Source organism: Amblyomma mixtum, chromosome 3 (assembly GCF_055824585.1).
Source record: "Amblyomma mixtum isolate Tamu chromosome 3, ASM5582458v1, whole genome shotgun sequence".
In the NCBI taxonomy this organism is placed as follows: Eukaryota; Metazoa; Arthropoda; class Arachnida; order Ixodida; family Ixodidae; genus Amblyomma; species Amblyomma mixtum.
In genome coordinates, this window is record NC_143014.1 from 312212904 (window position 1) to 312226043 (window position 13140).

Genomic DNA, 13140 nt, shown 5'->3' on the forward strand with positions numbered 1-13140 from the left:
CATGCGACGGACATCTGACGAACGTCCAATGGCGAACAATCTGATGTTTTCCAAACCTGTTCACAGGGCTTGAAAACGTTGATAATGGTGAAGAAATTCACCGATAGCGTCTGCGTAAAGCTCGCCTAGTATGTGCGCCACCCATGGAAATTTAAATTGGAAGTTGCAGTGCAATTCTTTTTTCGTGAACATGTAAAGCAGACAACAGATCATGTAAGAGCTGTCTTCTGTTGTGTGGTGTCATAAGCACTAAACTGCAACGTGCAGTTGAAACCTTCACACAAGGGGCACATATGCTAGCCGCTCGAGCTTTACACTCATGCATAGCCGCTGAAAACATGCAAATAAAAGTGCATAAAATCACCACGGAAGCATGTGTGGTTGTAAAAACAGCAGCATTACATATGTCTGTTTTTTTTAAAGAATTTTTACCAAAAAAAATGCATCAACAGTCTGCCCTCCACATGAACTTCTGCGTATTGAAACTGCACCCATAATTAGACAAAACTGCTGAGTAAAAAATCAGGCCGACTGGAGTAGTAAGAAAGAGTCAAACAACTTTTGGTTGGTTTATTTATTGTCCCAAAGTGACTCAGGCCATGAGAATTCTCTCCCCTTGACAATCGGCGAATTTCACGGCGTTCTGCTCGTATCCATGCAGCCTTCCCGAATACCATCTTAGGGGAATGTCAAAGCCATGAGCTTGTTTTCTTGTTTTCAACCTGTAGGCTAGCAGGAAGGCGCCTCCTTACAGCAGCTATGTGGAAGTAATTGTTGACATCGGTTTTACTGTAATGAAAAGAATAGAAGTTTCACACGCAGTTAAATTTGAATGCGAAAGTACAGCACCACCGCAGTAATCGTGCCGCTTCTATGTGTAGACAAGAGCTATAAGCCAAGCTATGGTTTACCCCCAGCACCATGTGTGGTATTACAGTGTGCGTGTGTGTGTGTGTGGGGGGGGGGTGAATGGGCTGTACAGTTAAAACACAAAAAAGCTAAAATGGTAATCACAATCCTACTTCATATAATGTCTGAACCATAGTACGAACGCAGCATAGCTAATGGAATACTCTTCCATAATTGCGGCACAACGATTTGCCTGCATAGTATGACTTCCCTCCCTTTGTGGCATGAATGAGAAAAAAACTCAGCAGATTCTATTTGCATTCATCACACGGCAGCAGTAGACAGCAGCAAGTGCGCGTCTTAAACAGTTCTGCACATGTTTACAGGAAGCCGCTGGGCTGTCGTCTGAGCTGCGTCTGCACGTACGGCTGACAGTCAAAGAAGCATCGTGCCGATCTTCGCTTCGATAACTGCGAACAAGCCATGTGACCAAGTAGGGAAGAAAAGTGGACGGACACTACGGGCCTGCTGACATTTACGCGGCAGCGGTGGACAGCAGCCAGAACGCGTCTTAACCAGTTCTACACTTGTCAACAGGTTGGAGGTGCCTTCAGCCTTTCTTGTAAAAGAACCTAAATTTTATCGTGCCCACTGCTGCTGCCGTGAAGTGTTTATTAGATCTTTCTTGGCGATGCCGAATGAAGATGAAAAAGAGTGTTTGACATCTCCTAATCCGTTGCCAGAAGATAGCATGTATACAACATGGACTGGTAGCAAATACTCGTAGCATCTAGGCAAATGCTCTGGGGTGAAGCCATATAACTTCCGTACCAAGGTCGGCTCACTAAGTCTAGCTGGAACTGTCCAACGTGTGACCTTGGGCAGAAATGATGTTTCAAGCCCTCACACCAATTAAATAACCAAAGATAACGCTTATGTGTGTTGGTTCTGTTCTATCTCGTTTCTTTTGCGCTGCGTTCCTTCGTAATAGCATCCTTACAACGTGCGTAGCATATTTCAGTGCAATCTCTTGACCCGAATGCTCTACATTTCGATTACTTTTCCAACAATCAGGATAACTTATTTCGAGCTACAGTTGCATATTCGCCAAAGACAGCCATTGAACAGCTTCTCGTTCGCCATGATATAAATGCGAGAAGGCTCCTTTTATGGCTGCTAATTTAAGTAATTATGAGGATGAAAAGTTAAGTTGCGCATTATAGCTCCGTCTTCAAAAGAAATTGTTCTGGAAAGAAAGCGTTTCGCATGCCTTAACTCGCATACTTTGGACTTAACTGTTGATCCAGCCGTCTTGTTTGACCTGCGATCGAGCAAAATGAAATAGTCGTTGCCCTTTAAAAGTGTGGGTAGAACACCCGGGAACACAACAGTTCCTCATAGCTTGATCTCTGACTGCTGCATCACACACACATGAGCAGACTTCAAGCAAAAGGGCGCGGCCCGATGGGAGAAATTTGGCTGTTTTCGCCTCAGTTGTGCATGTTTCGTGAGTTCTTCGCCGCCTTTCTTCTCCATATTACAGGAACCTCATAGTCGCTACACGTCGCGGCCTTTCTTCTCCCGATTACAGCCGCCTCGGTATACATCGCACGTTTTGTCCACCCGACCGGAAGCACTTGCACCGATGATGCATGGCCAGCAAAGCAGAAAGAAGAGTGTTAAAAGTCCGGGCCACGTCAACATTTTCCGAGCGACTTCTTCATTACCTGACGACGAAGACGTTTTCCAATAAGGCAGCCGTATTATTTAGGCGTTGTTAAGAGTGGACAACGTGGTCCTGAGAGCCGGGTGTGTCTCATCGCAAAGCAAGGGATATGACGAGGCCTGGCGCCGGCGGCAGAAGCATTGACGACGACGGACGAGGTTGTTGCACTCCAAATCACCGAACCTCCGAACCGATCGAAGGGCGCTGTGTCCCACGGACCTGGCAGCAATTACTGTCAGACGAGTGTCGTCGTTAGGCAAAGATGCGGCGACAGCTTGCGACCGCAGCGGCAACGGTGAAGGCGGAGATGCACAGCAGCACGGCGGAAACAGCGGTATACGTTGGCCAAGTCGGCCTTCGGGTCACCGGACTGGATGATGCTACGCGAGGTTTCGCTGAGCGAGGCTGCTAATTGAAAGACGCTGTGTCGAATGGGTCTCGTGCTTCGGCCATCCGGCGGGGGAGTTCGAGAAGGTTCAACCACCTGCGAGGAGTCTGCGGGATTCTGCTTTCCCACGGAGGCAACGCACCGAACACTTGCGGCAGTGGTCAAGGTGACGCATCTGTGTTTGATGACTGTCTTCCCCTTCTCATCCCCCAAGCTGTGAGAGAGCGAGAGAGCTTCAGCACCGCCCCGTGCCGGGGGTGGTACCGCCAGCGTCATCAATGGCCCATCCGATTGGACAACGTTATTCGACCTAAGTTCCCTAGTCAGGGATCTGGGGAACGCGAACCGTATTTAACGGGATGTTGTTGTGTGATCGCAGCATTCGATTGCATTGCATCCGATTCGATTCTCATCTGTAAATATGTAGAATAAACCCTTTTGTACAGTTCCCTCGATAGCGCAGTCCGACAACGTCATTCGGAGCCGGTACCTGTGGGGCTAAACGAGTTAGTCATCTCCAGGACCCCTCCGTCTTCAACACTGGTTCCAGCGGTGGGATAGAAGCCCCATCTCTAACACTGGTTCAAGCGCAGGGTGTGTGGACCCCGTTCCCAACACTGGTTGGCAGCAGCTGGGATGGACCGTGCGACATCGTACTTTCTCCACGGGTGAGCGTTTTGGCTTTTGCTATGGGATTCGCCAGGCTGTAAGATTCAGAGAATAATCTTGACTGGGAATCAGGGCTTTGTCGTTTGAGAGGGGTTATTCTCAAGGCATTGTGGAGTTAGCAGAGCCAAAGCGGAGAAGGCGTTGTCATGGAACTAATGGAATTGTGGAGGTCGGACTTGCTGTTGATATGCGAGGAACTGTCTTTTGAAGTGCCTATCAAAATAACCAAAATTGAACTGTGCGAATTCATTCGTAAACAGGTCAACAATAACGATCAACTGCTGGTAGATACGTGGAATTTGGTACAGGGGGAAGAAGCCCGTAAAGAAAAAGCCGAACAGGAGGAAAAAGCGCGCACAGAGGAAAAAGCGCGTAAAGAGGAAGCTGATCGAGAGTGGGAAAAAGAGAAGGAACGGCAACGGCAACAGTGGAGGGTTGAAATTGAAACAAGGAAACTAAAGATATTAGAACTTCAAAACGAAATACGAAGAAAGGGCGGTAGTGTGAGAGCCGGAACTCCTGAAAGAGCAAGCGATGCTTATGAAATAGGTCCGCAGATAAGACCCGAAAAGTCTGTGACCGTAGCCGCGTTGGTAAATCGCGACACCACGAGGGAAGTGGCAGAGAACGCGTTCAACCGGTGCGGTAGTCCAAGGAATGCCGCAGAATCCGAGACCGTGTCCAGTGTAGTTGGACGTAATGCTAAGAGAGAGCATTCCGAGATAGCGTCTCAACGACACGAGTGCGAGGATTCTCCTCCAAGTGAGGTAGGAGTGGCAACGGACAACTTTGTCGGGACTGTTACGAGCGCGACCCTTTCAGTAGAGACGATACAGGCGTCAAACCGGCAGGACCGCGAAAAGGGAGTTTTTAATATCGGAAAAGGTTTCGAGGTAGAAACAGCGGAAACCGCTTTTGAGAGTAACAACCGCGGTAAGAGCGAGTTAGGATGTCACAGTGGCTTCAGTGACAAAGGCTCCGGAGAGGCTACCTTGGTAATACTGGCACAAGAAGAGTGCGAGGCTGCCGAGGAAAATGATAGCCATAAGAGCCAGGCGGGCTCAGTTGTAGCTGAGCACTGCAATGTAGACAAAGACGCCCAGAGCGACAGGCAAGCGGGCTCAGTAGTGGCTCAGCACTGCGATGTAGAGCATGACGCACAGAGCGACAGCCAGGCGGGCTCAGTTGTGGCTGAGCACTGCAATGCAGAGAATAGAGCGCAAAGCGACAGGCACGCGGTAGAGGACAACTCCCTAAGGAATGAGCCAGGGATCTCAGGGGCAGTTTTCTGTCCGTCTGTCAGCTGCGTGGAGCTGGCACTCTGCTGCGAAGGCACAGAGGCCAGTTTGGAATTTCATGAAAATTTCCGAGGTGCGACGGAAAAACTAGAGATAGCTAGTTGTCATCAGGAGACGCACGCGACACAGTCTAGGCGCAGAGAAAGAACAAGGGCAAGAACCAAGAAAAAACGAATCAAATTCAAAGCCCTAAATTCGGATGCGCGGACAGGTGCGAAAGAAAGAAATGCGGTGGAAGGAAAGGCGAAGCCTTCCCGCGTTGCGCCTCGTAAACTTAGGCTTGCAGTTACTGGTCAGGCGGCACGCAAGTCAAAGGCTGACCGCAGTAATGAAAAGGGGAGAGCGCGTCTTCCAAGCAAAACAGGCGCGAAGTGCATCAAGGGGCATCGGCCTGCAGGAAAACCTAGATCGCGTCGTCCTGACAAAGGGCCCGTAAGAGAAAGGGCAAGGCGGCCCGACAAAACAGGAGGCTCCAGGTTGCACGGTACTCAGCGCATGCAAACGCAGGCGTCGAACAACCGAGACGACGCAGGCAGGCGGGTTCGGCGGGCGCACTTGAGGGGGATTCGTCCTTCACTTTTGGCACCCCATTCTAGGAATCGCGCAGGACGAAAGGGTGGCCGAGCTTCGTGCTTGTGGCGAGAACAGGGAGCAGCTTCTCGCGCTGGTCACTGCTTGTCGTCCAGAGTCGGTCATCGACATTGCATGCACTGCCAAGGCTATCCGAGCACGTCGAGGGGGCGCGGATGCGAAAGCGGAAGTCAGGGACGTTTTTTTTCTGCAGCCTTTTGTCACGAGTTGACCGCAGTACAATCAGTCAAAGCGCGACCGCGGCGGGCGCGTCTGAAAGACTAATCCTTTCAACTCGGCGGCGGGGAGTCAGCTTTCCCCCCCGCGTGGCGACTCGAAGTAGCTGTTTCGTTTTTTTTTTATTCCTCTTTTTTTTTATGTGTGTGTTTATGAAATCAGGCAGGGAAAGGCTACTTTTGAGGTAAAACGAGTTGATCGGAAGTTAGTTTTTTTTCCTTACCTTAGACAAAGGCTAGGGCGTCACTGAGTTAGAAATCGCAGGTGTCGATTTCCCATGCTACCAAGAGATAACGGCACTCACAGGAGTGCAGCTCGCGTAGAACTACGCTTAGATTCGCGTAGACGGAGCGTTGATCACCTTACGAAAGGGAGCCTCACTGACATACACTGAAATGACCGAAGAGAAAACTCGCCTGAAGGAAGCGCTCGTGTCCAGACCTTTGCTTCGGACCACTTATTATGGTGAAGAGTTAAGTTCAGTGTGACGCCAGTGATGGAGGACTACGTGCTATTTTAAGTCGAGTTGGCGACGGCCACGAAGAGCACCATGTTCAGTACATCAGCCGCAGGCTGACATGTAGAGAAGCGTTAAGCGCTTTAGACAAAGAGCGCGCGTTTGGTTTAGGCGGCACAGATGTTGTCGGGTTACCAGAGTTACTTGAACGGCGCGAAGTTCATATTTGAGACTGACCACCGTCTCAAACGTGCTTATGACAGTTTTGTCCCCCCCAAAAATGGTCGCTTGCTTAGACGGAGTCCTGCTCTCCAAAAACTATTTCTCGATGCGTTTCAGGAACGGAAAACCGCACGGAAATGCTGATGGATTCAGCCGATTGATGTAGACAGGAGTACTTGGTAGGACCACCTACTGTGTGTGGGTTTTTGCTTTTAACCTTGGTCCAAGCAGTCCGTCTTTGGCGATTTCAATCGGGATATTTCGCGCTTTCTTGGCACCAAAATTACGCCAAAATTCAGTAATGTTTTATTAAACATTTATTGTCATTGTGGGAAGCCTGGTGGGTCTTTGGCAAATTCCGAGCGCTTGCTTGTGGGTCAGTGCCCTGTCTCGTGGAACAGTCCACTGATGCCATTCTTTGTTGAATGTTCGAGCTTGGATGCCATTTCTGGAAACCAGCCCTTCCACCCGACTCCGACCTCATCTCTTCCTGCCCAGCGGTCGTGAACGCTGGCCATTCGAGATTTTTCGGGCCGCGGACGAGCTGTTAAGAGTGGACAACGTGGTCCTGAGAGCCGGGTGTGTCTCATCGCAAAGCAAGGGATATGACGAGGCCTGGCGCCGGCGGCAGAAGCATTGACGACGACGGACGAGGTTGTTGCACTCCAAATCACCGAACCTCCGAACCGATCGAAGGGCGCTGTGTCCCACGGACCTGGCAGCAATTACTGTCAGACGAGTGTCGTCGTTAGGCAAAGATGCGGCGACAGCTTGCGACCGCAGCGGCAACGGTGAAGGCGGAGATGCACAGCAGCACGGCGGAAACAGCGGTATACGTTGGCCAAGTCGGCCTTCGGGTCACCGGACTGGATGATGCTACGCGAGGTTTCGCTGAGCGAGGCTGCTAATTGAAAGACGCTGTGTCGAATGGGTCTCGTGCTTCGGCCATCCGGCGGGGGAGTTCGAGAAGGTTCAACCACCTGCGAGGAGTCTGCGGGATTCTGCTTTCCCACGGAGGCAACGCACCGAACACTTGCGGCAGTGGTCAAGGTGACGCATCTGTGTTTGATGACTGTCTTCCCCTTCTCATCCCCCAAGCTGTGAGAGAGCGAGAGAGCTTCAGCACCGCCCCGTGCCGGGGGTGGTACCGCCAGCGTCATCAATGGCCCATCCGATTGGACAACGTTATTCGACCTAAGTTCCCTAGTCAGGGATCTGGGGAACGCGAACCGTATTTAACGGGATGTTGTTGTGTGATCGCAGCATTCGATTGCATTGCATCCGATTCGATTCTCATCTGTAAATATGTAGAATAAACCCTTTTGTACAGTTCCCTCGATAGCGCAGTCCGACAACGTCATTCGGAGCCGGTACCTGTGGGGCTAAACGAGTTAGTCATCTCCAGGACCCCTCCGTCTTCAACACTGGTTCCAGCGGTGGGATAGAAGCCCCATCTCTAACACTGGTTCAAGCGCAGGGTGTGTGGACCCCGTTCCCAACAGCGTTCTCTCGGGTAGGCGAGTATGCGAAGCTCTCGTCGCAGCGTTTTGTTCCGTTTATTATTTGCTTGTACTTAATGACACGAAGGCTTTTCCCTTCTCTCCACGTCTTTGGGCCAGCTCACTACGAATATCCTGGCGCCAAACCTACCTTCTGTGCGTCAATAAGCAAAGAAATCGTGGCTGCGTGGCGCCAAGGTGGCTTTTCTCCCCAGTAATGGTTTATTTTACTTCCTTTTCGAAACGCTTTTAAGGAAACTACAACTGGCGAGAAAGGCTCTTTTCATTGCCGTCGAGCAGCCACGTAAAGAAATTCGTCACGTGTGTTTCTGGGCAACCATGTCCTATAGATAACTTTTTTTTTCCTCTTTTGATGACAGCAGCAGGGATGAAAGCTTGTCGGTCGTGTTCACTAGTCCGCGTCTTCATCTGCGCTTTGCATGATACGTGGCTTTCCAACTAGCCCAGACCAATTTCTTAACGAGAAATCTTTGCACTGCACGACGCCTACCGAGTGAGGCAGCAAGCCAGCGTCTCCTGGCAACCGGAGAAGACGGTCCCGCGGAAGCGAGTGAGGTGGTCTGTGTTGCTACGACTCCTCTTTGTTAGTTCAGCCTGCCGGAGACAATGGGATTCAAACTAAGTAGTTATCAGCCGCTTTTTATCGTTTTTTTATGTTTTGAAAGGAAAATAAATTGCTTACAGAAATTTGTCTTCCAATAAAGTTACATAGCGGCTGCAAATTAGGAAGACGTCGTCGCATCGCATCATCAATCTACGTGTAGTCAACATCATCTAGAGGGAAACGCAACCAGCTGAGTTATTCTGTAGCGGTACAAGCCACTAAGGGAATGGATTTCAGAAAATATTACCATTTAATTTCAAACGTGTCCTAAACATTTCACACCAGAGCAGTGAGGTGACGGTCCACTTGGAAAAGAAATTTGTCATTAGTAAGTGGAATTTTTCACATATGGTGCAGTAATAAGACAAATGCACCCCAGAGAATGTTGCACAAGTGGATATTAACTCAAAAAAGCAATATCAGATTTGTCAGGTCATCCTCCCCACTGCTTGCACACACGAGAAACTTGGGGCCTTGTGAACAGTCGTTACGTTCAAAACAATAAAAGCAGCATAATTCTATGCATGTCGGCGACGCTAACATACTTTGTTACCGCTATCGAGGGAGACAAATAACCGCTGTCCATTTTCAGTGCAGCCGGTGACTCGAAAACACAGCAGTTCCTCATAACATTTCGATTGTCGTGTAGTCGGAGCGACTGCACCATGCATAAAATACGTTGAAAAGTGCCAGAACGTTACTGCCTCGAGTAAAACGGCTATGCACTCTTGAATTTCATTTCAGTCGCATTATTACAGTCGCCGCGGAGCCGCATAGAAACCATGCCACGCGCGGTGCGCGACGGGCGCGTGGGACCCAACATGCCACCGAGAGGGGGTAACGGCGGCGCGGGGTGGAACAAAGGGTATCCTCACCCTGAAAACAGAGGCGAGCGGACATCAAGGCACCCTACTTCCAAGTTACTTCTAAGACACCAGCAGCGCCATCAACCCAATGAATTTTGCACTACCATTGCGCATTAGAGCCACCTTCACTATATCCGGTACATTTCCTCGTTATATCAGTTAATAAATTTTACAAACGTCTGCATCACAACACGACGAGTCGTTTGACACCATCCGGAACCTTCTGCAACAAACGGTACGGCCATAATGGCCGTCTGAAGGTCCTCGGAATGCACGGTTTGGGGGCGGAAAGGTAGTCGTTGCGAATGCCACACATTTTGGGCTTCATCTCCATTAGTCATTTTACCCTCAGGAACATGCCAAGTCATTTAACACTACTTCAAACATTCTGCGTCAGCGGGTGGCTCCCAAAATTTATTGGAATGGTGGTCCTGGTGGGGAGGGTTCCGCTTCGATGGCCGCTATACTGGCATATATACGTAACGGATGGTAAGTATAGGCATAAATGGAAGTGGTACGCGCCCACTCTTGCTGTTTGATATAATGTGGTCACGTGGTTACTGTTCTGGTCAACTTGACCTCTTTTGCAGACCGACGCGTCCTTAACAAACGTAAGTAGTAAGAGCTAACGCTCTTAAAAAATGGTCACACATTTGTGCGGAAAACTGAGGGCGCCGATGCTATCTGCATCCCCGATGACATTGAGTTCGATAAGATGACATGAGGTGCTGCTACGGTTGGCAAATTCCACTGCGAATGACACTCGCAAAGGATAACAGTCCTTATCACTATGCCAACTTCTTTATATGTATCGCCGCCGCGGTGGCTCAGTGGCTATGGTGCTCGGCTGCTGGCCCGAAAGACGCGGGTTCGATCCCGGCTGCGGCGGCTGAATTTCTTTGGAGGAGAAATTCGAGGCCCGTGTACTGCGCGATGTCAGTGCACGTAAAAGAGCCCCAGGTGGTCTAAACTTCCGGAGCCCTCCACTACGGCGTCTCTCATAGCCTTAGTCGCTTTGGGACGTTAAACCCCATAAACCAAACCTTTATATGTATCAAGATTGCAAAATCAAAATCGGGAAGATTTTCATTTTATCATCAGAATACTTGCAGCTTAAGGAACAAAGGAGAAGTTTACTTTTTTGTCGACGTTACAGCACGAATTCGGTGCGCTGGCTTTCACTGAAACGTGGTATACTACTTGAAAGATGTCTTTTCCCGGTTATAGACGTGAAGCGCTGTTTAGGAAAACCAAAAAAGGGGTGGTGTAGCTTTCTGCAAGCAAAAAAGTATTTTTTATGAACTACCCCTGCAGTGCACAGCTTAAGCCCTTCCTACGAATCACTTTTTATTTAGACAAATACATTCATCTTTGGCGTAATTTATCGGACACCTTCTGCGTCTCTTCAAGAGTGTTTTTTTTCTCGACTCTGCATTGGATGATTTTTTATTATAATGTAGACCTGTAGTAATAATGCGCGATTTAAATATTAGCATGCTACAGCAATAACACTCTGTCAGTGAATGTATTGATACGATATCGGCCAACGGTTCTTCTAATGACAACACCTACTCGCCTCACAGGCTCCAGCGAAAGACATTGATCTTTGCATAACAAACACTGATATTATCGGTACAACAGCAGTACTACTCCTGAGAGACGTCAATGATCACGTGCCAACTTTCTGCTTCATTGAAAGGTCAAGGAAACAAATCATCGAACATACCCATCCACCAAAGAATTCCAGGATAATAAGCAAGAGCAAAAACCCTGAAACAAGCTCGTGTTTGTCAGATGTTTAGGAGAAACCCCCAAGGTGGAGTAAATTTGTAATAAGGGAGTAATTACTCATTGGCATCCACCCAAACGCGGCCATACGGCTACAAAGGAAAGCTATACAGCTTTCTCAGAAACTTCGTAGTTAAAGAAAAATTCATCCTGGTCCGGGGTTCGAACCCGGGACCACCGCTTCACCGGAGCAGTCGCTCTACCAATTGAGCTAACCGGGACGGCAAGCTTATGGTAGGGCGAGAGCGAATTGATCAATAACTCGAAGTGGGAACAGTGTTGGTCAAATGTTTAGGGGAAACCCCCAAGGTGGAGTAAATTTGTAATAAGGGAGTAATTACTCATTGGCATCCACCCAAGCACAGCCATACGGCTACAAAGGAAAGCTATCAGAAAGCTGTATACTCCCTTATTACAAATGTACTCCACCTTGGGGTTATTTGAAATCAACGCTTGTACAGAAAGTCGCTTAAGCATATTATCATTCTGCATCAGATGCTTAGGTATTCCATATCGCATAGGATCCCGAAGCTCCATGCGGTGTCGTAAGCTTAGTCCACATCAAAGACTGCAAGAAAGGGATGTAAGTGTATGAAGGCTTCTCGGACTGTTTTCAAAGCAAACGAGATGATCAATTGTTGAGCATTCTTTTTATACCACACTGATTGGCGTCACGAAGCTCACGGGATTCGAAACGAAGCATTAGCATGTTAAGTTCATGCGGGATTTTAAGAACAACATTCATGGCATCAGTAATGAGTTTTCTGCGTTTATTGACGGTTTTCAAGGCTTCGATGACCGTTGTTTTGAAGCTAACTGGAAAATATTCGCGCCCAAAGTTCATGAACTGATCGGGCAAACATTCCACGTTAAGCATTTCTACCAACGCCCAAGCGTCATGGTGTAACGCGCACATCAAACGCTTATCTAACAAAAGAAGAGCCTTTATCGCGCCGCAAAACCTTCCACTGATAACCGCTGGTCCGCGTACAAAATAGCCTCGGAAGCTTACGTTACAGCATTAAAAGAAGCCAACTGCAATTTTTTGTCTAAAACTCTAGCATTCATGCTGAAAACAAATACTAAACAATTTTGGTGCACAATTAAACCCGTAGGCTGATGGCCTCATAGTGCTTCAAAATTCACGGCATCTAATCCTGTTCACGTGAATCAATATGCGGCCCTCTTTAGCAATTTATGCATAAAAAACTTCTCTTTCCTTCCAAGTGTTCTTCTCCTTCATCAAAAAGATCAATACAACTTCATTCGGATAAACAGAATCATTGTTGATGCCGGCCGCGGTGGTCGAATTTCTATGGAGGCGAAATTCTAGAGGCCCGTGTACAATGCGATATCTGTGCACGTAAAAAACCCCAGTTGGTCGAAATTTCCGGAGCCCTTCATTACGGCGTCCTTCATAGCCTCAATCGCTCTGGGATGTTAAATCCCATAAACCAAACCAAACCAGACTCGCCTTTGATGTGCAAGGAATTGTTAAGGTAATAACCTACCTATTTACGATAAAGGCCAAATTTCTCAAAAAAACACATCTGCGTCATTTCAGTAATCCTAAAGAAAATTTTGCACAGTCACTAGCTAGTGTCACTTTCCACTGCTCGAAAAATAGTCATTGAAGGTGGTTCCACCAAAAAAATCCGGAGATACAACTAACCCTGCGTACTACTGACCCATTCCTCTCCACAGAACTTACTGCTAGCTATTAGAACATGCCGTTTTTTCGCAGTTAAATTCCTGGAATGAAATTAATTTTCACCTGGTCTCAGCATTGAAAAATAACATTATGTGCAGCGGAGGTTTTCCCTGACGCACAAACTACACCCCATTTTAGAACGTTGATCACATGTCGACTGTATATTTTAGATATCTCTAAACTACGCGACGAGGCTTCCCAGAAGCTCCTCTTTGACAAGCTACAGTTAAGTAAT

The 13140-nt window shown here is 48.3% G+C and overlaps 1 protein-coding gene across 1 annotated transcript in view; it reads right to left on the bottom strand.

Moving 5' to 3' along the window:
- Positions 1-559: 559 nt before the first annotated feature.
- Positions 560-13140, bottom strand: part of LOC149355623 (uncharacterized) — a 29571-nt gene continuing 16990 nt past the window's right edge. The window contains exon 6 of the mRNA XM_089583960.1: positions 560-789. The gene's annotated coding sequence lies outside the window, so the exon portion shown is untranslated. The remainder of the gene's footprint in view (positions 790-13140) is intronic.